Genomic DNA, 25943 nt, shown 5'->3' on the forward strand with positions numbered 1-25943 from the left:
GGTAAATAAAGTTTATATCGCAAATAAAGTTTTGTGCGTGTACACGCTCAGTGTTTTACACAGGCACATATTATTTCGATTTGAAATTGAATAATCACTAGAAAAAATAATATAAAAAAAAATGTCGCAATGGCAAAGTTAACGTTTTTTAATAATTAATCTTAAAATACAATTGTCTTCAAAACTAAACTGAAATCACAAACCTTATTAGATCTGCCACCAGCAGTCGTGTGTTCCAAACAATCAAACAATATTTATTTTTTAACTTCACTAAACACAATAAAAAATGATCACGCTTGATTTGATTGAAGTGAACGCAACCAATGAATAGGTTTCCGGTGTAAAAAATCTCAAATAGGTGAGCTAATAATGATTGTTAAACAATGTTCGTGTAGCGCGTCGCTCGCCGGCCTCTACAGTTCCCGCCTCACACGTGTACTCCTGCTCGCGGGCGCGCGCTCACTGCCGCGCGGCGCGAGAAAATCATCTCGCCGAAACATCGCACACTCAGCCTCCGCTGAAACGGTTCGAAGGGAATAATTTGATTCGATGCGTTTTAATCACGAGGAACGATAACGTTTATGAGCCCGGCGCTCTGCCCGACGTTGCTTCTGTTGTTTTTAGAGACTGGAAACGTGGGCATTGGATGCTTTGTATTCCGAAATCCACAAAATTCTAAATTCATTTATTTCAAGTAGGCTTACGCACTTATAAGCACTTTTGAAACGTCAAGTCGTTTGTAGTGACTGTACGACCACAGCCCGATATACCATCTCCGCATGGCTGCTCAAGCCTTAACGATCTTAACAAAATTTTGCGTTGAATCCTGGATACAGACATTGCAAAACTATACGCCCGGACAAATAAACTGTTCATAAATAATTCTTCAAAACTCTTAACCAACGTGGACGTAGTCGCGATCAACAGCCAGTAAATAATGTAATAGTTTTTATATCAGCAGCTTTGCCTCCTAACAAGATCCCGTAGGACATTATACTATGAAAAGAAAAAGGCTTAGCAGGTTCAGCGTCGCTAACCTGTCTAATTGCCCCGGCTGCGTGCTCGCAGCTGAGCCGAGCCTGCCCGCGCGTGGGGACAGTGCGCTCACAAATACAACTATTGTGTATGTAAAAGGACCCGCCGTCGCAGGTAATTAAATGGGTTTTTTAATATATAAAATGCACTCGGGAAACAATAAATCCTTGAATTGTTAAAATGGATCTGTGAGGTTCCTTCGCTCGAATTAAATTGAATGTTATAAATTATGAACATAACCGCTTGTCGGGAGGCTTGTACCAAACCGTACCGATATCTGCTGTTTGTCAGTACAATAAAGGTTGTAATCGTCGGTAAGAGGATTACGGAGGTTTAGCTGAAGGCATTAAAAGTTTCTTAGAGTCGACTTCGGGACACTTACCGGTTCATTCAAACAAGCGCTAAGGATATTCAGTGAGGTTTTAATTAATGTAACTAACTTTTTTAAATATATTATAGATTTTGCAAACCGTTTGTTTTCTCGCGATATAAAGTAGCATTTGTTCATGTCCGTCCTTTAAATTAACACTATGCCAAAAATTAAGTCGAAGTTAAACGAATACACTTTCATATTCATAAGTCCACATATACAACATTAGTAAGATGGGATCATCTACTAGTCAGGGCATATCATATAAAAAAGCTTCATTTGCATATTGAAGCTATGATTAGCCTTTAAGGTGAAAAGTTTCATTTCTATATAACAATGTTCCAGCTGGCGACATCGCCCATAAGTCACGGCGCTCACGAGCCCGTGGCCGCTGTGACGGGCGCGTGCTCGGTGGGCAAACTTGGGCTCTACCGGCGGCCGACACCCGACTTCTCTAAGCTCAATATATTCCGACCTCTCCAAATCGCGTGCCCCGCGCTTGGGCGGCTGACAAATGTTAGGATATTCACTTACACACACTTCAGCCTAATTCGGTTTTGTGTCGCGCACCGAACTGTGAAAACGAAAAGTGCTTTTTGTTATTAAACTTTTTTGACTATATCTTCTCACACTTTAAAATATCTACCTATTTTTTTTAAATAGAGGTATGTTTCACCGCAACATTTTGGCCCAGTGCTAAGCATTGTGGCCTTATAAGTCTAATAAGAGGTCCGGGTTTGATCCGTGTCAAGGGTATTTCGGGAATTCATAATTTCAGAACTTCTGTTGCAAAATTTCGGTCGTGGCTAGTTATTAACCTACTGACAAATCCGTGTCGCCAAGCGAATTAGCGTTCCGGTAAGATGCAGCAAAGAAACCGAGAAGGATCTTCTTCTTCTTTGATTCCTTTAACAACATCGGTTTAGTTTTCCGTTCAAAACCATACCAATGTTGGCAAATTTGTGCATGCATTCTGGAGTAAGAATTATAATATTTATCAGCATTACTCGGCACTCTCACTAATTTTTCTATCACCAATTCTTCTATCACCGCCACACCTGGCCCCGCGCCAGTGCCCACACACGAGAGTCGGGAATTTTTCAACTCAAATTATGTAATCAAAATATACGCCTTTATAATATTAATATCCCGAAGGTAATGTTAGCCTGCTTCATTTTACATAACGCCTGCAAACACATTCCACACGTCGATATTGTTATACAGTTCATGATTTTGAGGCTTAGGATCCCACCAGTGGCAAACCACTGCGGTGCTATCTCCAACTTCGCGCGGCGTGAAATGGACACGATATTTAATTTATCAGAAACTAGCTGCTTCTTATTCCGCGTTTTTTACGCTTTTTATACTTCCCATGGGAACTATTTGTGATCCGGGATAAAAGTGGCCAATGTTATATATCAAGTTGATTGTCAAAGTCAAAAATATCTTTATTTATTTATTAAATTTTGCTTGAACACGGTACAAAAAAAAAATAGATGTTATGCGTAATTCATGATCTTCATATTCAGCCAAAATTGTCGTGCAAAAATCATTAACATTATTTTAAAACTAATAATAATTATAACATTACGATGATAACGCAATTAATTTCAAATACAATTTGGTTCCCAAAGTTATAACTAAATTTAATATTAAAGCATGTCCTCAAATGTCAGCCAATACCAAAATGTTTAGTCAAGTTGACATTCTCATTGTTAATGTTATATAATCTTTATTAAAGTGGGCCCATAGATGGCCCTTATGATGCGTACACTACATGAGAAATGTGTACACTGTAGCTAGATGGTGGCGATAACCATATTCGTAGACTTAAAACTAAACGCGCTTTGGTCTAAGAAGAAGCCCACAACAAACTTAGCCGGGTGTTCCTTCTTTATTATCACCATCTCACATTGTCATTTAAAATTATAAGAAGAGCAGATTCGGTGTGAGTCTACGTTTAATGCAAACTTTGAACTTTTTAAGAGTCATCTCTAAGATGTCAATGGGTAGTTTGTTGTAAAATTGTATGTACGCGTTCGTTTTTTTTATTTCCATTAAACGAATTATGAATTTTATGTAACCTAGTATATGCTCTGCAAGCTCATACTTCCTTCTAATATTCAAATGACACATTTTTTCTTAAATTTAGAAATATTTTTTAGAACATACATTAAATTTTCAAATATTAGTTGAAATTAATTGCTTAGATAAAGCGTCAAGAAAGAACAAACAAACAACACACATGTTCGCATTTTTACTCGTAATTATGTAGAAGTAAGTAGTAACTTCTGCCTGCAACTTTGTTTTATTTGACTTCAGGATTGGGTTCAAACATATACACAAGTAGTATGTTCTAGATATAGTAGTAATATGTACGTAGATGATAATTGTTAATTTTCAGCACACAAGCGGCATTTTATCCGGTAAAATTGAACTGGCTATTTCAGGAATCCCGTCTGTGTCGAGGAATACGCTAGTTCCATTAAACATTTCTGTGCCATCAGCGAGCTATGTATGTGGGTCTAGCTCATCATCCAGGTGAAATTCGGCTAAAGTTTTTACTACGTACAAAAACTTTTTAATTTCCTGAAGAAGTAAAAATATCATTTTCAGTTCAAATATTAGAAAGGTATTTTTTTTGCAAAGGGTTTGCCCGTTTGTCTTTGTTTTTAAATATGTATACCTATTATACATTTTCCTATTATAATTCGCGCACCACTAGCCAATGTGTTTGAGATTATTATATTTATTAATAATGCCTATTTTATATTATTATACTATTATAAAACCAATTTTCAATCGTCTATCGTCGATCAAAAAAAGCTTCGTCGGAGCTTTAAACATGATCGACTGCCTTTTTTTTTGGCCTATTCTGCTTTCAAGCGGGAAGGTAGAGTCGCTAAAAACAGACCTACTTCAAGTTCCAAAAGGACGTGAAAAATGGCCTAAATCAAATACACTTTATTGTACACCAAAGACAAAGCAATAAAAAAAACACAATTGAAAGTAAGAAAGATAGGCGACCTAATCGCTTAAAAGCAATCTCTACCAGGCAAACTACTATAACAAAATAATATTTACATACTTTCTTCATATACGTGTACATAAAATATAAAAAATATAATAGAATAATATAAAGAAGCCAGTAAGGAAAAAACTAAAAAAAAGAGACCTTGCAAGAAAGCAAGTGGGGAAAAAAGTCCAATAAAATAAAAAGGAAATGATAAATAGATGCACATACTGCTGAGGTGTGTGAAGTGTTTATAAGTAACTGTTTGACAACGGAAGAGACTGTGCACGCCGGATGTGGACAGGGAGAGCATTCCATAATCGAACAGCTTCCATTGAGAAAGAATTGGAATAGAAAGAAGTATTATGAGGAGGTATCTTTAAAATAAGATTATCTTTTGAACGCAGAGAGCGACAGTGTGAATCGTTGAGGAACTGAAACCGCTCTTTAAGATAAGTATTACTGCTGGATGTAAGTAACATATATTAAATCGAGTTAGCCACATAATATATTAAAGTTTCTTGGTAAAGTCATCTTGTTAGTTTAGGTTAGAAGTGAATTTATGTGATACGTACCTCAAGTTCACAAAACTACACGGAACAATGTTTGCAATTGTTTTTGTCAAACGATCTGAACCGTCGCATCCACCACGGTGAGACATTTTCTCAGGCCACTTTAAGAAATAGGAAAAGTTTTCATCTCAATAAAGATGTAATTGAAATGTTTTCTTGGAACTATATATTTTGCTTACAGCAAAATATATAATTGTTTCGATAGTTTCATCTAACAATTAAGTATTTAGCTGTTAGTTAGGAATTTAAAATAATAGTCATCAGACCCGTTATAGTATCCAGCCTATTGGAGTTCCATAACTTTCAGTTTCCTACAGTGTGTCGGGACGTACTCGCCGCCCCCGCCCTCGCCCTGAGGCTACAATTTATTGGTTCACGCCAAGTTATTAGCACACAGCGGAACGGTCAATTAGCAACATCAAAATCTCTAGATTATAATTAAATCAGATGATATTTATTATACTATCGAAAATGGATTGTAAGATCCTTTTGGAAGCTCCATGTGTTAAATAGTATTAATACAGTAAGCTGTATAATTAATTGATTTCATCCGGCAAAATAATAATAATGTCTAGCGTAATTTTCCTCTAATTATATTATTTACGTAAAACTGATTTACGATTTATCACTTATAAATAATTAACTTGTATGTAAAGATCAATTTCATTTCATTCTAACCTAATCCATGTAAAGTACAACATGCATTGCTTCCGCAGTTACGCTATTAAGGGCAATTTTATGGCAATTGTGAATGTTATGTAGGTATGTGAAACTTGAAATACTTATTATTGATATGATGATATTTATTATTGTTTTTTCCACAGACTAATTATACCACTGGTATAGACCGAGTCATTACGTAAACAAAGTGCCTACAAGTTATTAGTGTTCAAAAGTTAAAAGAGCACCCGACTCCCGGCCCATGTTGTTCATTACTATTATAAGAGATTGATTTATTGATTTATGCGATGGTCGAATTAGTGATAAATATTGCCATGATCATTTCTATTCTCTTATTTTTATCGATAGTCCACCAATCCGCACTGAGCCAGCGTGGTGGACTACGAAACCGTTCTCAAAAAGGGAGGAGATCAGTGCCCTGTTGTATACCAGTAATGGGTTGATATGATGATGATTTTATCAATGGCTATTCCAAATATTGGATAGAAACAGACGTACCTCTGTAGAATTCCATAATACGCAATAAGTATGAAGCTTTATTTGCTACACTCCGCTCATTTATCGCTATATGGCGTTCGTATCATTAATCGAATGTCAAACAAAGCGTCGCTTTTTTTCCTATGTATATAAAGAGGCTTGCTTTCTTTCGCTATAAGCCCTCAGCCGAAAAGAGCTGCAACAATAAGCATCTGCTGAGTCCGCGGGGCGCGCGCCGGTGCGGGGCGGGCGGCGGCGGAATTCAATTACAAGCCGTGCGGCCTGACGACTATAGCGACACGGTAGTCATCAAACGCGTGCTCGGGGCGCACACTTCGTTACTGCATACTCGATACATACTTCGTTTGTTTAGTTGTCCTTCCTGCCAAAACTAAGCAACCAATCAACTTGATTTAGCTGAAAGGACGGAGAGTAACGTAGGCTGTTGATCCCAGTAATTTGTAAAAAACTGTTATAAACGCGGAAGAACAACGCGGGCAACAGCTAGTAATATTATAAATGCGAATGTAGGAGTTTGTTTGTTGTACTAATTTCATCTCCTAAAAAACCAATTCACATGATTTTTAGCGAGAGGTCGTTGACAGAACAGCGAGCAACATAGGCTCCTTTTGGTCGTCGAAAATCATAAAATTCCAAACGTTGGTTTACCACTGTAAACCTGCACTGCAGTGTGTTTAATATGAGCAGTATTTTACGTATACCGTCCTTCATCCGTCCTAACAAAGCAATAAAACGACTTGTTCACCACCTTAACTTAACTTAACACGGCGGGGCGCAGCTAGTTCACATATAAAATTATAAAGTTAACGATGTTCGAAGTGTTTTTATTTCAAAATAAGCGAAAACAAGTCTTACGATTTATTGTTTACTTATTCGCTATACATAATTGGTGAAAAGTAGCAACACTGCTTTTATATACCAATAAATCTTATTTCTTTAAACGAGCAATTCTTGTATATATATAACAGGAATCTCGGAATCGGCTCCAACGATTTTCATAAAATGTAGTATACAGGGGGTTTCGGGGGCATTAAATCGATCTGCCTAGGATTCATTTATATTGGAATCACGGAATCATTTATATTGGACATACGACAATTTTTTTAAGTCGACTCATTCGCGGACGAAGTCGCGCGGGTCCGCTAGTAACAATTAAACAAGCCACTTCAACAAAACTAGAAAGACAAAACTTGTTTCCCGCAAATGTATTTTTTGTGAACCTTTCATTATTCTACTCACGTTTCACACTGCCTGACGCGCAGAGTTTGTATCTTTAGCCTAAACGAAATTATCTGTGAGATTACAAGAGTTTGGTCGAATATCTACACACTGATAGTTATTAAAGAGCGACGTAAAAATCTATTTCCGCAATTTTTTTGACGAAAATTTTCCGAGTAAAATATCGCAGCCGATAAAAATTTTCGCTTTTAGTGTTGTTTGAAAAATGCCCGGTGACATACTGATAAGATAACAAAAAGGAACGGAAGAAAGTGGGTAAGATTGGCTGTAATATCGAACCATTTCCAAAGTGGTTGCTAGCCCAGGTCGCCGTGTTTCTTAATTGTTTTTCTTCTACGATTAAAGCCCTTGACCGCTAGCTTACCTGCTGGTAAGCCGGTGCAGTCTAAAATGGTGTCGGGCGAACCTTGGTAACATGTAAAAATATAATCATCAATAACAGCCCATAATCACCAAGCTTAGCAGACGACTTGGTGGGCGGAGTAGATGGTACTAGTAGTAGTAGTAGTACAGAGGACGCTCGCCGACCACCCCTTACCCCCCCGAAGAGGAGGGATATTGACAACTGTATCCTTATATTTGCCGCACGGCAGATGAAATAATAGGAAACTTCTATTGAGACTATCGTACAAGTACCCGTAATAGTATCTCTATTCTATTGGAGTCGTTAGCTATTACTGCCGACAGCCGCTAATGGTCGCCAAGGTCACGGTGTGCAGATTCTGTGCCGCCGACGCGTCCGCGGCCGCAGCTCATCAACAACCCGGACACGTCCAGCGCATTACATTCGATTAGCTCTATACGTTTGGATCGCACAACACATTGTGTCCCGTGTTATATGATAACTGTTCTGAGAGCTCTCGAACAATAATGTGGGGGTGTTAGAGTGCTGAAATATGCTAGGGTAGTTTTTCTGCGTTACTCTAATCTGCCAGAAGCTAGCCTGTGATTGAGGGTTTGGGTGCAACTTATTATGGGTGAGTTTAACTTAACTTTAAGTAATTTGAAATTAAAGTGCGAGCAAGCTCACAACTAAGACTCCCAAATGGGTCCGAGTTCAGCCGCCAATTATAACATATGTTGGAAAATCAACTTAATAAATATATGTGCAATCTTCAAAAATGAGCGAGCCATAAGACAACTCTAAGGGCCATACTCAGGGAAAGTAAGGCCACAAACTTAACTCTTCAATCAAACATCTCTCGGGCTATGACGCGCCACATTCTGTAAACCCGTTGATCTGCACATGGTTGTTCCTAAGTAGTCCAGTACTGTGCTACGGGAGCCGCTAATCTATTATAGCGAGCTACTCGATCTTGCGATAACCGCTTGCCGCGTCGCTCTCACTGGGTACGTGGCACTCGCGCCAGCACACTCGCACGAGTGCGGGGGACCGCCGGAGCACGTTAAGAGTTATTGTTGTCGAGTGACAATTGAATGACTTCCGGAGCCTTGGCAGGCGGCACACGGGTCAAGTACGCTTTACGTTTGATTTACTTATGACTAGTTTGGCACGGGCGAATATGATATGCTTTCGATCAATCTCCTGACCCCTATTTTAACGACAGATATACGGAATAATAAAGTATAATACACCTGTCTGAAAAATCTGTCATTGAAAAGATTAACCCTGAAATATGTTCAAATGTCTTTGGGTCATGTTATTGTTCGATTAGTGTCTCAAAATAAATGCCTCTCATACGACTCTTTTGGCCCGAATAAAAGGCATTTGTTTTGCAATAACATAGAATCTGCATTCTACAATTTCATTTATTTGAATAGTTTCTTACATCTGTCCAGAAGCACTCTGAATAGTTCATTAACAAGTGTGCACGTGTCGCTTCACCAGTAGCTACCAAGCCGCAAGACTCGTACAACAAGAAGTCAGCACAACATACGGCGCTCGAGTCGGCGGCTTGCTGCCAGCGAATACTGCACGCTGCTCTGTCACAGTTGGCGACTTGTTCGTGGAACAGGAAAGCGTTATTAGTTGAAGTTGGAAGGAGTAGTTTGGGAGTGGAGCGTGCGGCCGACGGCTGCGGCTTGAGAACACTTGATACTACAGTGAATACCTTCGATATTGTACCTCAAGTCTAGTCACCTTGGGTTCTATAGCCATGGTTAATCGGTGTAATATTACATCGGAGTTACTCTCCCAATGGAATTACAAATAAATGGCGGCGTGCCGCGGTAGTCACGCCAGCTCGCGTGACTCGCGCAACCTGTTGATATCCTCGAGGCTTTGCACCCCTGGTACCAGTTTCTCATCAAAAGCGCAATAAAATGTACTGTATTTAATATAATTGCGCTTTTATTTTCTTTTATTTCATAGGCATAACAAAAAAGTCCAATAAAAGTCATTAAACTCTTTTAATAAAGGCATTAAACAAAAATAAGTGCTTATAATGAGGTCATTATATGCATTAAATACATAAAACAATCAATTGAATACATTTTAAATCATTACTAATATTAAAAATGCGAATGTTTGATTATTTAATTGTTTGTCCTTCACGCTCTTACCAAGCAACCAATTATATTTTATTTTTGGCGTAGAGTTAGTCCAAAGGACGGAGAGTAAGTAACATAGGCAAGGAAAACAGGAAAATATACTTTAACCTAACCTAAACTATTATTCTTCCGATTGAAGTAATAATGTAACCCAATTAAATAACTTAAAAATAAAACAAGCAAAGCTCTGTTTAATATGTTGGTCATATATTTCACTTTAATCTTTTCTTGATATTTTATTTTCAAACTAGGGCATAGAGAAGAAGTGGCGGATGAAACTCCAGAGCAACCCCTGATTTAAATAACATGTTTTACAACATAGCATTACAATAGTTTCTTTGATGCTTTATAAACATACTCGTAAACATAATATATGTCAATTAATTACCATTGAATCAATTGACTACCAAATTATAAACAGACTTTAACTGCAGAATTGAAAATTATTATTGGTAATGCAGAGACAGCCCTACTTTGGCACACCAGTTTCATACTTTTCGACGTCACGTGTAAACACTTATACCCATGTCCGCAAAGCGTTAATTTTAAAGTATAATGATTGTATAATGACAATTGTGGTTACAGATATTAATATTTCAAGTCAACATCATTGTATGATGACTTTAACAACAATGGTTTTATATTGATTCAACTTACTCTAAATATTATTTGTAAAATATAATTATATACATAAAAGACATAATTAAATATGTTAACTATCATAAGTTGTTACTGTCATCATACCTATTATTACACGGCCATACTGACACGTTCTTCGTCCCAAAGTACATAGGGCAACCTAACACGGGCAACAGTTTTTAATAATAAAAACTGAAATAATGAAAAAATTATGCCCTAAACTCAATAATCTCCCGAGAAGGTCGAACTCGCTCTAAGACTCTCGTAACCAAGCCCATTCGACACTCCCTATATTTCATCGAGTTGTGTTGAGAATGTTGAATAATGGGAAGGTATCACTTACCTGACAGGCTGTAGGGAAATAAGTGGAGTGCGATTTTATCGTCTGTTTAGTAACTTTAGCTGATTGTATTGCCATAATGTTGTCAGGAGAACCCTTGCTGCGTGCAATAAGTAGTAACAAATCGAGCTGCATGGAAAGTATGTATGCTTTACAATTCTATAATAGGTGCATCAGATTGACGTCACATTTTTCCCGAAAAATAGACGGTTTTGATAGGTTTATAATTCAAAGTTCGCGCTTCTGTTATAAAATCTTCAGCCTAAAATTTCCAAAGGAAGCTGATGTATTTTTGTGAATATTTCTCAAAACCTAAATAAATAACAAAAACACATGAAAAACTAACTGCTTCAGCTTAACTATTACTATACATTGCGAACCTTCAGCAATGGAATCATTTTATATCAACTGTACTTGTTTTCTTTGTGCATTCACGGATAACTAGAACGTTATTAATCTTTTGGAAACTCTGCTGAAAATGTATTGTTTTGAGGAAGATGAAAAATACTTTTTAATGGAAGTTGTACCACGATTTGAAGACGTCACAGTGGCGACTTGACAAGCGACAAGCGACTGTCGCCGTAATAAGCCTCAGATAAAGGATCTGTCGTTGTCAGTTTATGGCGGATAACGAATTCGTAGCCAAATTGTTATCTTTTAACCATTCTTAACGACTTTGAACTTATGACCTTACAAAAGTGTATTTTTTATTCCACCACAAGTTAGCCTTTGACTGCAATCTCACCTGCTGGTAAGATGCAGTCAAAAATGGTAACGAGCTCACCTGTTCGGAGCAGCCAGTTTTATTAAATCCATACCTTTAATCGTTTTCTACACGACATCGTTCCGCAACTTTAAATCGCTTAGCGGCGCGGCTTTGTCGGTAGGGTCGCAACTAGCCACGGCCAAAGCCTGCAGGCCAGATCAGAGACTATTCAGAAATGTTTTTTTCATTTGACGAATTGCTTCTTGCCGGAGATCGGGACCTCCCACTTCGCTCACTGTTGTGCAAGGTTTTCAGGCTTAAAAAAATCATTATTATGGTGGTTTGGTCAGCACCGTCATCAGCCAACTTCTGTTCATTTTTTTTATCGTTAAGTTTCAGAGCTTACGATGCTACAATTAAAGCGAATTTTCCTGGGTTAGTGATTCATTGCTATGGAGTCCATAGCTCTGAATTTGTACTTTCAGGACCATCTTAACCTTGAAGGTGCAAACCTATTTTTAGCAGCTTTCATTTCTCGTAATTGAGATTAATGATAAAGTTTGTATTCATTCATTCCGTTTGCTAACAGATTAATAACTGGAAATAGCCTAGGAGCTACCACATCGAGAAGCATAATATTATAGTGTAATCCCAATTTTTTCGAAGGTGTACACCATGGGTACCAACTTACCAAGTCACTGTAATTCATAATGTTAATTGCATTAAATGATAAGCAGATACTTTAATTTAGATAAGATCTGTGGAAGCAATTAATTTTTTCTCCGCTCATTACAGAAAACGTCCAGCTGTTTTATAATTATAAAATTTGGGTAGAACAGGCGTCACGGTGCGAGGCTCCGGCATCCGCAACAGGGCGGCGGCTCCGAGTGGGTCGCTGATAACAGCCTCATTACCCTTAACTCGAGAGCAATTGTTCCCGGCGGCTCGGCGCACTCGGCCGCGCTCGCTCCTGACGTTTTCCTCAATTCAGAAGCAGATGAAAACGCTTTTGAGGTATTTTCGTTTGTTGCGTCAGCGTTCATTTCACTTGTATGCGGGACTGTTTGCGCGGAGCGAGCGAAACGTTTTATTTTTGTGGATTTGTTTACGGTGCGGCTCAAGCAGGTAGGCGGCGGTCGAAATTAAAATTGTACGCTCGAATCGTCAACATTCCGTGTTTACTAAAAGGTGGAGGTTATTATTTCGATACGTACTTGTTTTGAAGATTGCTTTCCATATCTCCGTCAAATTCAAACCCATGTCTTTTATCTATACATATATAGTTTAAAGTCCTGATCAACTTATAATAATCAAAGCACGACCTACACCGTTATAATTGCAGCTTGGAATTTTGATGGAAGTTTTCTGTTATGACGTATCCGAGAAGTAAGAAAGGATTTTTTATAAATCCACAGTGGATATAAACAAGTTAAATAGGACCATCTCTCATCTCTTTATCACAATAGAGACGACGACTATTATTGGGATATTTTTACCCGTAAGTAGTTGTAAATATCACTGCGACACTTTTAATGTCCTCTGTTAGCCTGATCCGTAGAAGAACTAGAGTTACCGACATAGTTCAACGAGTTGCAAAGTGGAAGTGGCGATCAGCCTCGAGAACCGATGGTCGTTGTGTTGATGGTCCCAAGGTGCTGGAATTGTAACCCCGCGTCCGTAAAAGCTGCTTCGATCGGTCGGTGTGTAACCACTGGAAGTCGTTTCTATGCGATAATTATAAAGATGATCCCACTTTTGTTTTTGTTTTTAGTTTCCCTATTCCTAAGGTTGCCTGACAGAGCTATTAAGCGATATTTTGTCTAATCTGTCTTGTATAACTTCTTACATTTCTTGTTGAACATCCTTGACATATTGTGATGTGTACACAAAGAGTAAATATAATTTAATAATAGTAGTTGGATAACATATTCAGCGTGTGGCACTCCGGAGAGGCTACGACGTGACACTCGACCGCATCCCACAGTGCGGCGGTGCGGTTTGGCGAGCTCTCGAGCGGGCGTCTTTAACGCAAATACATTTGCTACACATCGCTTATGAGGCAGTTAAACAATACCCCGGCGCTACTTGAACTAACACCTTAACACCACCTCATTGCAACGACTGCGTAATGCGACATCCGAGTGCTCCGAATGTTAAGTGCCCTGGTCGGCTGCAATAGTGCTGCTATATCCAACCAAATGACGTAGCTACTAATGTTAATAGCAATTTGTAAGAAGCTCGTGCGGTTACACGTAGGAAATCCGTGCTTTTCCTATTACAGGAACGTATAACTAAAGAAGTATAAAAACTATAACTATCTTCGCGAAAATTAAAAAAAAATATAACATTAACTAAACGTGTAGATTGCCTTAAAGTGGAATCTACGACGACGATGTTACAACATGCCGTATCAACTTGAATCTATACTAATATTATAAATGTGAGTGTGTTTGTTTGTTTGTTTGTCCTTCCTTCTCATCCTAACTAAGACACCCATCCAACTGATTTTTTGCATGGCGTTATTTGTAAGGACGGAGATTAACAATTAACATAGAGTAATTCTTTTCCCAAGAAAACAAACGGTTCCCACGGGATATGTAGTACGTTTACCATAAAATAGAGAAAAGTTTGTGAGCTCGCAACACTCCGCAGATGTGGAGTCAGAGGGGCGCGGGGCATTTTCACTGTTTTGGGTCATAATGCACTTCACGCAATAATGACTGAATCCCTCATTCTGTTTGTTTTAAATTCTATGAGAATACCTTTAGAAACGCGGAAGAAGAACGCGGCAACAGCTATTAAACTATATAATATTAGGTTTGGGAAAAATTTTCTTCGCATTATTTAAGAAAATTCAAAACATTTTCTTAAAAAGTTATCGAACAAAATAGTATGTACATACTCTAGTTTAATATAGTTTATTTACATTAAACTAGAGTATGTAGGTACCATTTTTTTGTAGGAAGGGACATAATCCCATTGCTATAGACATTTTGGGGCTTCTGATCAAAAAACCGCGACAAGTTGTTTTGGCAGTCCTCTCGTGATGTTAACCTGACACTGCCTAAAGAATTCTGAAGAGACCGAAACAGGTGGAAATCTGAAGGTGCAAGGTCAGGACTATACGGCGGATGAATTAACACCTCCCAGCCAAACTCACTTAATTTTTGCTGAGTGGCTAAAGATGTGTGGAAAACATGATGAAAAACCACACCAACTCTGTTGATTCATTCCGGCCGCTTTCTCTCAACTTCTTTCTCATCAGTTGTTCGCAGTAGAGTTCATAATCGATGGTCCTGCCTGGTGGTATAAACTCATAACATCAAAATTTCCGGAATGAAAACGCTTAAACCAAATTTGTGCTACTCTCACAGACGATGCACTAGGTCCATAAATTTTTTTACCTTAACTCCATAAACATTTTTACCTTTTTTGTAGTAAGATTTTAAAATGTATCGTATGTAATAATGTTTTCTTCAGTAGATTCACAATACCAAAAACAAATAAAAGTCACACATTTTCCTAATATGAATTTGGAATTATCTTCTTTAAAATTTAAACTTATAATGAGCAAGATACAAATAGTATAGCCAAAGAGATTTTATAACAAGTTCATACATACTATAATGCGAAAAGACTTTTTCCCCAACCTATTATAATGGCATCTCGATATTTTTATCAGTCCTCCAGAGCTGGCCTCTTGGAAACAATCTCAAGGCATTAGAATGACACTGTTTGTTCAATAGATTCGATATAAAACACTCCAAATAAGTACATTAGTGCAAGCTAAGAGCCGGGGCGCCATCGTAATTTAATAAACTAGGCACGAGCTCCCTCGAACTCATAAGTTGTGGCGAAGTAGCAACATGCGGTACAACAGCCTAGCGTCTTATGAGCGTAGCGCCACCTGTTGCCGGCAGGATCACAATCGTGCTATTTTCCTCGAGATAGTAGTTGTGATGCTCCACAATGCCAAATTCGGTTCGATTCTTTCCATATTCGGGTCTGCCGGACCCGAATATGGAAAGCCCGTGATTCGAGTTCCGGTGAATATGATTGACATGCGTGACGCTAAGCTCTGAATACGTCTCGCCTATGAAAAATAACATATGGGCAAAGTAATCTGATAAAAATAAAGCTTGAAATATGAATGAATAATTTTAAAAGTGTTTCTAAAATCAAGCTTTTAAACATCCCTCCAAAGTCCAAACTCGTCTGCTCTTCCATATTATGCCATTAGGGAGTCCATTAGGGAGTTACAGAACCCAAGTACCAGTTTAATAAGCGCCTGTGAAGTAGGCGTATTTCAAACAAATAATTTTGTGTCTGTATTTTAGCGCGTAGAGTCGGTTATTGGCGATATTAAGAGACTTGCGAGTTAAATTTCATAGTAACTACGCGGTAGATTTATATATAGTGCTTAAGCTGGTTACTAAGAACCCAGCACTGATCTGCAGTCAAATACGCTCACCACTAGACCGAGTGTACGCAACGGTCCACGGATTACCTTTACCGATTTCAGAAAAACGCGTAAAAATATAGGCCCTCAAGAACCTGTAACAGTCAACTGCAGGATTAAAGTCCTCGCAGTAGCTGGTAGTAGTAGCACAGAGATCGCCGCTTCCCCCGTCACCCGCCTCCATTATACTCCTTTAGTCGCTTCGTACATCACCGGCGGTTAGAGGATTGGTACTGACAAATGTATTCTGCTCTGCCGTCACCACACACACACACGGCACATATGGCCCATTCAAATGAAAATGAAGGTATTCTCGCGAATTGTCGCTGCGTAACAACTTGACAATGGCGATAACATCTCCTGAAGCTATTGTTGCGGCGCGGCGTGACGCGCGCTGCGTCCGCGCGACTCTCGCGCCGTCCACGATTTCACAGTCACGGCTCTCGCGAGTAGGCCGCGCCGGACGGCCGGCACTAAACAGTCGTTTGCATTCGATATGCTAACGTAATGGAGATACTTTGAAACCCCGCGCGAGTTTATGGACGTCTGGGCGGTATGATTTTCTCAGCGTTTCCAGTTTGTCCGTATTCATCGTGACCAATATTTGCATTTCAAAACACGCTCTTTTGAATATTTAAATAGATATATTTCGGTTTATGCATGTTAATTATCGTTCAATGCGCAACTAAACCACCTTATTAGCAAAGCGACGAGGATTCGTGAAACTCCCTGGTCTGGGAGGAAGCACACGGCAAAAAAGTACCTACTTAGTTATATTAATCGCCACCAGGCTGGATACTGGCCAGCTGGGAACTGGGTGCCAGTTCTTCACGTAGGACCTTTTAAAAATGAAACGAAATGAAAACTAATGTGGAAGAAACTAAATACAATATTAAATAATAATAATAAATTTATAATAAATTTATTTATTCATAGTGGTGAAAACATTACAAATACCAATTTAACATAATTTATCTAAGATACAGTTTTCTTTTTCAAATGATGCAAAATATAATAAATTAATTTAAAATGGTTGAACCAAAAACTAAGCGATTCTTGCGATTTTGTGGTATAGCTTTTGGATCTCTTCCTTCATAATTTATAACTAAGTGTTACAATTTCAAATAATATAATTGATGAAAATTGCAAACTATTATATTTATTGAATCAATTAATTTTTTTTTTTTTTATTTGAGTTAAGAGAATTGAGATATAATATTATATAGATTATTTAATAAGTGTGGCGAATTGGGTGTGTATAGGCGTGGGTGTATGTGTATGGGTGTTTGTGAGTGTGTGTGTGTGTGTCTGTGCATTAGTGTGTTTTGCGTGCGTGGGTAAGGATAGGTTTAAATATTGATACGGTTAAATTTTATCTGGTAATTCTTAATAGCTTTTCCGTTTTATCGTAATCTAGTGTTTGAAGCCAGGCCTTAGCCTTTATTTTACAATTATGCTTTGACAAAGAATGAATTTTTATTTCCTTGCTGGCTGCATCATATAAGAATCTGCCAAGAAAAGTTTTGTGTTTCTGAGCAAATCTGGTTCGGCACGGTGTGACACCACAAATTTTGTCTTGTCTACGCCTTTCGGTAAAATTTTCTTTAAATTGGTTTTTTGCATGTTGCCGCATTATGCTGTTGTAAATGAATAACTGTCGGACGGTCAGGACTTGACACTGTTATAGAGGTCACCAGTTGGGTGGTCAAAGGGCCTACAAGTAGCCACCTTGAGAACCATCCTTTGAGCTCTCTCGAGTGGAAGCATGTGAGATGTACAAGATCCTCCCCAAACAGTAATACAATATGATATTATTGATTCACAGAGGGCAGTATATACAGTTTTCGAAATCCTCGCATCAACCACGTGTCTTATGTTTTTAAATATAGCAGCTAGTTTGCGCACACGCTGCGTTACAGCATCATTATGTGGCTGAAATGACAGTTGTCCATCTACAACAATCCCTAGGTATTTTGTTGCATTGACTTTTTCTAAAGATGGGCAACAGCATTGCTTCCCTTCATCCACCAGACATGAAGCTGTGTGAGCGATTAGTGTTAATGAACTTAAATCAGTTTTTATCGCGTTTTTGATGTTGAAAGTGACATATTTTGTTTTAAGTGTATTAAGTGTTAACTTATTTACAGAGAGCCATCTATTAACGCTATTTAGGCCAGTTTGAGCTGCATTAAATGCGTTTTTCCAATTGTTGGCCTTAAAGATAATAACTGTATCATCGGCATAAGTTATTATTTTTCCTTTTTTCAGTTGTAGGTCGCATAGGTCATTTATGAATGTCAAAAATAGGGTAGGTCCAAGGATGCTTCCCTGAGGAATTCCATATTCATTAATTAATTAATATTGTTTAAGTGTTGATGAGTCAAAGATGTTTCGTCAAATGACATGCAATCCTAACGAATGTTATAAATGAGAAAGATCATTTGTTGGTCCTTCCTTCGCTCCTGAGCTAAGAAACCAATCAACTTGATTTTTCGCAAAGAGTTAGTTGAAAGAACAGGGAGCAACATTATAGGCTACTTTTGTAAATAACGCGGACGAAGAAAAAATTATTTTGTTTCTTTGTTATAAATTCAACTCAATGATAAAGATTATTTTTGTTGTATTTTATGTAAGAAATAATTGTATAATTTTTTTTATAACACGATTTATAAATTCTGTGAGCGTAACATAATCATATATTTATAGGAAACGGATGTGCACGTCGAGATTCCCGCGATAAAACACCGAAGCGCGGGAATTCACTTCAAACAGAATTAGAACGAACCGATTTATACGAAAGGGATTTTTATGTAACTTTTTCTTTGATAATTTCCATTTCATTTCAACTTTATGGCACATAATGAATATTTTATAATTCATGAAAAGTATTACTTAAATAAAGTAGTTCGCGGACGAGGAAAGGGACTACTCGCAAAGGGATTTTGGAAATTTAAAAGGAATTCAGTATTAAGTAAAATATATCGTGTTTAAACACGACTAATTTATGTTCGCTTATAAAACCTCGGTAGCGCATAAAATAGATCAATTTCTTCACATTCGATGGAAATGAAATTGGCTAGTATCTAATCGGTTAATTTGTACGGCTCCCACGTGGCGGCTAGGCTAGGGGTGCGTACAATACCTAAGTTCAATGGTAAAAAGAGGAAACTTTGAAAGTGTGCATTCGTGCAAAAATAACGATATGAACCGATTCAAAAGTCGCAAATGTTAGCGGTTGACACCTGTCAGCTGCGCCATCGCCATATTTGAAGCCGTATTACAAGTTGTTACAACACTACAAGATTCAATTGCAACTTATTTGCTTTAGGCAACTAGGCCCATACAAAAAACATAAAATACAATATAAAAATCTACAAGATACAACAACACCACTATATAAATAACAACTAAGAAAACGAGAAATTACTTTCCGTAAACTAATATCTATTACTAATAACATTATTGGTTCATTTGGTTGACAACATTGTAAACGGTATCTAAACCGTATAAAAAGAGAAACATGCATTGTCGAACAATGACTTTTAACTCCCGACGCAAAAACGATGGGGCTTTATAAGTTGCACGTGCATGCGTGTGTGTGTCTATCTGTGGCATAATATTTCCCGAACGGATGAATCGATTTTGATACTGTTTTATTTGAAAGGTAAATTAGTCGGGAGTGTTCGTAGCCAGGTCCGATGACAATTGGTCCAAGATGGCCGCCGCCACAAAATGGCGGATTACATATTGTTCCACAACTACCTCAATATGGGTATCAAATGAAAGAGCTTGACTAATAGAAAAATGCACAATATATTGCAAGTCGGGATTTTTTTTTAATTATAAATTTATATTATATTATTATCTAATAAAGGAGGAAACTCTACCCGAATATTCAACAAATTTTATGAATACGAGTTATATTCAGGTTCATCGCCACGTTGTGCAACATAAGCATTGCAGCACCGGTCAGCACCAGTCAGCGGCCCACATTTAGTCGCTGTGAACACGCAGACGCACGCACGACGCACCAATCCCCCGCGCGACGATGTCAGCACGGAAATAATTAAACTTAACAGCGCGGATATGAAAGACCGCGGAAAAAACAAAATAGGTGTGATGTACTGCGGAAAGCCTCTGTATCACCCCTCAGGGAGTTTCACACGAGCTCTGAACACATTATATGTGACCCATTCGCACATCACGCGGCTGATATTATAACGTTATGGCTGATCTGACACTCAGAAAAACATTCATTTTATTTTTTATTCTCCTACCAATTAGCTTGGCTGGTAAGTGATGACGCAGACTAAGATAGTGGCGGGCTAACGTGTTATGGGAAAGGAAGTTTTAGACTCATACCCTTAGCCGGTTTCTACATGTCACCGTACATGCAGAATCGCCGTACACGCGCATATTTATTGGTAGGGCGGTAAAGTTTAAAAACTACGGCCGATCCTCCCACCAGACCAGACCAGAGAAAATACAGAAATTATAAATTGGAATATAGTATATTCAGAGATTATAAGCACTTTGGAAACATCAAGTCTTCTCTACCACCGGTTCGCCGATAAACAAGTGCCACCAAGCGATTCGCCGTTCCGGTACCCCTAACAGGTTAGCTCGCTACCCCGTCTCAGCCCCATCATTGTCCAACAGATAAGACTGCAGTCGAGGGCTATCTTGCAGTAGAGTAAACAAATAGATTGATGACCTTCATTCAAGAATAAAGTATAGAGCTTAGATCCACAATGCTGCGTAAATGCAGGTAGGTAGACATTCTTAAAAACTTGACTTCAATAGTCAGCATTATTGAAGTTATACATTTTAGCGGCGTTAGGAAAAAATCATGGGAATGAAGTTATACGATGTCACGAAATACGCGCGCACATGGTTACACGATTTTAAAAGGATGAAGGTAGTTGCGAAACCGAGTAAGAGGGGAATACATCGTCTGCCAGCTCACTTTTTACGATGTGTTAAAAAGGCCCATAGGTAGAGAAAACCTCTTAGGACTGCTGTAATTCTTTCGATACACAAAAGCTTAGAGGCTGTCTCTAACAATCAATCACACAAAGATATATTGTTTCTTATATGATAATAAGAAATAACATCATATATAGCAAATTATCTGAACTGCAATAAGATCTTACAAACAGTAGTTATAAAGTAACATCTCAGCTACTTTATAAAATACACAAAACCTGGAGTTTGTCTCTAACAATCATTCACATCACGATATATTATATTATCTTTCAATAAAACATGAAACTAGGAAATAAAATCATGTAGCCAATTATCTCAATTGCAACTAGATGTTACAAACAATAGTAACTTGTAACATCTCAGCCAGTTTATCAAATACACAAAAGCTTAGGGTTCGTGTCTAACAACAATGTTATATGAGAACAATGAGATATATAATGAGAACAAACATCATGTACCCAATTATCTGATCAAGTAGGAAACTTGATTTATTTTTGACAAAGATAAAACAGTACAAGTGTTTACACACAACTGAATAGAGATGCCATACTCAAAATTACCACAGAGTAACATTGACAGAACTTTTCAGAATTATGTAAACAATAATATTTCAATATTTTATTTCGGAAATAAGTTTACTTTCTTATAGTCTCCGACTATATTCTAATATGCGCGCACACCGTCACAAAAAAACCGGCTTCCGGAAGTTAGCTAAAAGATTTGCGTCATAAACTTTAAATGTATTAAATACCTTTTTTCTATTGATAGTGTCGTTTTCTCTAAAAACAAAGACTAAGGAGTAAGATAAAAGATTTTTATCTCGATACGTCAAAGAAGTATACCTTCTAACGCATGTACATAACTACTCACACGTTTTTTTTCAGTGTAAGTCACAATGCCTTTACCGATGGCTTTAAAGAAGGTCAACCATCCAGATTTCCAGTCAGGTCAATGTTGCAACAAGCATTATTGACTGATCGTCTTGTTTGCAACTAAGCGCCGCCTTCGTCAAAACCTTTGACAAAAACGTAATATCGGTTAGATTTCCGCATGAAGTGAATAGAAAACTTTCTCTCGTTAATATAGAAAAGAAAAGTCGTGTTGTGAGTTGGTCAGGAAAGTATAACACGGTGTTTATCCCTGCCAGCCGCTCGTCTCGGGGGATTCGAAACCCGGTACCGATATTCGGTGTTCAGGAATTCACATTACACTTAGTTTATAGCGTACGTAGGTATACAAGTTTTAAAAGAATGGCTTAAAATTTTTCGCCATTTACTTCACCACTGTCAAGAAAGGCTGAACTACTGAGTTGATATTCCATCGAAACCTTTAACTTACTCGTTTCTAATGCGCACCGCAAACAAGTATAAATGTTATAAATGTATCGGTACCATTTCTTCACTTCAGTGGTTTTTTGATCTTGGTCAAAATGTATTTGTATCTACAGCTTCACTACATCTAGTCAGCAGCACCGACCGACATGAAATGCGGCAAAGTTAGATAATTCCATTGAGCACGTCTGCACGAGACTCACGTTCCGATGTCGAAGTGGCAAAGTTTGCTCGTCGGCGGCGAGTTCTTTCACTTTCCCCTCACCAAGTTTTAGTTACGCGTCTGATTTGATTGGGTTCGCACACGAGAGCGGATAGATAAGCCTATTAATAATTACCTACATATTGTTCCAGGACGATAGAAATACGATACCAACTTCTATCCGTATTCTTAGGGATGGATGTACTTTCTTTACACTTGTCAGCTCAGAGTACACTGTAACATTATCACATTGCGCCATATAAACTAAACCTATATATACTGATATAAGCTGTTAAAGATGCGTAACGCTCTCTCTGGCGCAATGGTTTTAAGTAAGAGGGTTCAATTCCCGGCAGGGCCAATTCGGGAATGTATAATGTATGGAGTTTCCCCGATCTAGTTTTGTGGGAGGCTTCGGCCGTGGCTACCACCCTACCGACAAATACTTGTCGCTAAGTGATTTAACATTCGGGTGCGATATCGCCTGGAAACCGATTAGAGGTTTAATATAACTGCCTTACTCCCTAACAGATTAGCCCGCTGCCAGCTTAGACTGCATCATGACTTAACACTACCTTCTTCTAGTGGAATAAAAAAAGCAAAAAAGTATGATTTTTTTTTAATCTTGTTGCAGATCCAGTGACATATATAAATGAATTTGTACTTAATTCCATCATACAATTTTTTTAATCTAGAAAAATATACACAATATTATAGCCACAGAAATTCCCAGCAGGCGATTTCGTCGGCAAGAACTAGTTAAGTAAAGGCGCCGAATTATTAATGAAACCATTTTAATTAATATATGCAGATATCATCGATTTCACGTCGAAATACTTATTACTGCGGAGGGCTTCCGCTCGGTGGATGGTCCACGGAAATAATTAAATTAATCTTTTCATAAAATGTTCCAAAATGTCATCTTTCAGTTGCTTAATTAAATTGTAGCTTCCCATTTATTTTATAATAAGTATTTTTGCCCATTTATATTATACTGACTACTGAAACATGAAGCCAAGCAAGTTGTCGGCGGCTGTTTCACCGACAGTCAGGTGGTTCATTTAATTGTTTGATTGTGTTTTGTTCAGTTTTTATTTCTTTGTTCTTCGTCTTTTATGCTATAATTGGTTTTCTTTTTGTTTTATTGAAAATCACCCGGAGTTACCACGATATGAATTTTAATAAAAGTGTTTACTTTTATGGGAGTTTGCGGTGAGAGTCTCTACGTAGCACTTTAGAATAATATTGTGTAGGCTAACTGGTACCGCCTGGTGTGTATGTACTATAATTAAAAACTGTATCGTACATTCTACCAATACTCCGGGTAATAACGCAGATGTCAAGTGTTTAGTAATTACTATAAGTTGACAGCAGAACTCATGATCGATTCAATCCCCGATTTGGGCCAATGAATAGCATTAGGGTATTCTACCATCAAATTCTTATGACCAGCCTGGATTTTGGAAATTGATATTGATTAACCCCCGTGCCTCGGAGAGCACGTTAAGCTGTGGGTCCTGCGCCTGATAGCTTTCCGGTCGTGTACGATACGATATTGATATTTTTATTAAACTCACTTAGTACCTACTTGGAATATAGAAAAATCATAAAACATCCATCTCGATTCCTGGATAGTATATTTTTCTTTATTTTACTTCCTAAAATTTTTTGCCACACCCTGACTTGTTTATTCTCGCACGTCCGAAGGTTGTCTAAATGCTTTAGAACTCCGCCTTTTGTAAACCGTTTTTTTGGTTATGCAATGAAATAAATAAATCGAGCAGAAGAGTGACAATGTTTATTATACAAGATAATCACAGGATTGCTGTGGATAATTAGAAACGTACATTCAAGCGGTCTGCTAGTATGATATTTAGTATAATTAATATACAATCAATACTTATTGACGTGACAACGTCTTATAAATTGGTTTGCCGGGTGACACTTCAAGAAACTGCGTTACGCTCCGCTCACGTTATGCGCTCACAATGAGAGCGAGTGAGAGGCACGCGTCCCTTCCACTCGGGCATGGTTAGCCCGCCTAAGAGCGAGAGAGTCAGACATAAAAAGTGAAAGGCACGCGTCCCTTTGTAGTAAACGCTGTTTCATTGTACGCAAATGTATTGCAAGTTATTGTATGTATATTTGTATATAAATACGTATGTATGGTAAAGGTAAAAATAAAATTTTGTTAATATGAAATTCAGTGCGAGATTCTTTGTATAAATTAATGTTTTAAATATAATTCTTTGTATAAATAAATGTTTTAAATTGTTACTATTATTTCATCCTTCTTCCTACTATACGAATGAATATTCACATTAAAATTATTTTACCACTCAAAGTCGTTGTCACGTAAAACTTTCGCCCGTATACCGACTTTACAGGCAACCAATTTTATATTTTATAATGATATTGTGTTTTAGTAAATAATCGACGCTTCTGGGCAAAGTTCTCACGTCTTTCGCATATCAACTTTTGATTGATTAGGTTTCAGGCTGTGGTGGTATCTTCCAAGTGTTAGCTACGCACTTACGTTATTGGTTAAAAGTTGCCGATTTAGTTAACGGACTTTTATTTCACGGTAATTTAACGCTCTATTATAATATAACGCAGTAATATGTTTAGATAGTGTATACAAACAAATGATGTTTTATGAATGGTTTCATGACGGAGCTGTTAATTAAACTATAATAGCATTTACAGCTCCCTCACAAAAACATCTCTAAGCCTAGTTTTTAGAACTCCCTGCAGTTAATAGGCTTTAAAGTAGCAAACGATAACACAGGCTTCTAACGCACGCCGTGTAAATAAGAAATACTCTTTTTAAGAACATTATCTTTTCATTATTATGAATTAGATAAATATTTTTTATTATTATCTTTTGAAAAGAATTACAATAACCAATTATTCCTTAAAACTACAATGTAATAACCGAGCGTCCTGATCTGTAAATAACATTTTATTGTTTAAGAAAGGGTTGCACAATGTTATCAATGCGGATTGTTGCCTAAAAATAGCAAATAGTAATAACCCTTTCTTTATAATCTCCGCTCAATCTTTGCTCCGATTTCATTTACGTACCTACGTTTCGGACATCCATGGAGAGAGTATCTATAGGATTTCCCAAGTCGTTTTATTCCAAGGACCTAGATAGAGAAGCACCTGATAGACGGTGGATGGTTCTCAAACCAATTTTCGCAGAATTGGAAGAATATTCTAATGAAAACATTGCTCTTCATAAGAACTGTTTATCAGATTTTTTTTAACGTTTGCTATAGCTTTTTCCCTCACAGATATTCTGTATATCATGAAGTCTTAAAAGCGAGTTATACAGATCATCAAAAAACAGTCTGGCAAA

Source organism: Pararge aegeria, chromosome 13 (assembly GCF_905163445.1).
Source record: "Pararge aegeria chromosome 13, ilParAegt1.1, whole genome shotgun sequence".
Lineage (NCBI taxonomy): Eukaryota > Metazoa > Arthropoda > Insecta > Lepidoptera > Nymphalidae > Pararge > Pararge aegeria.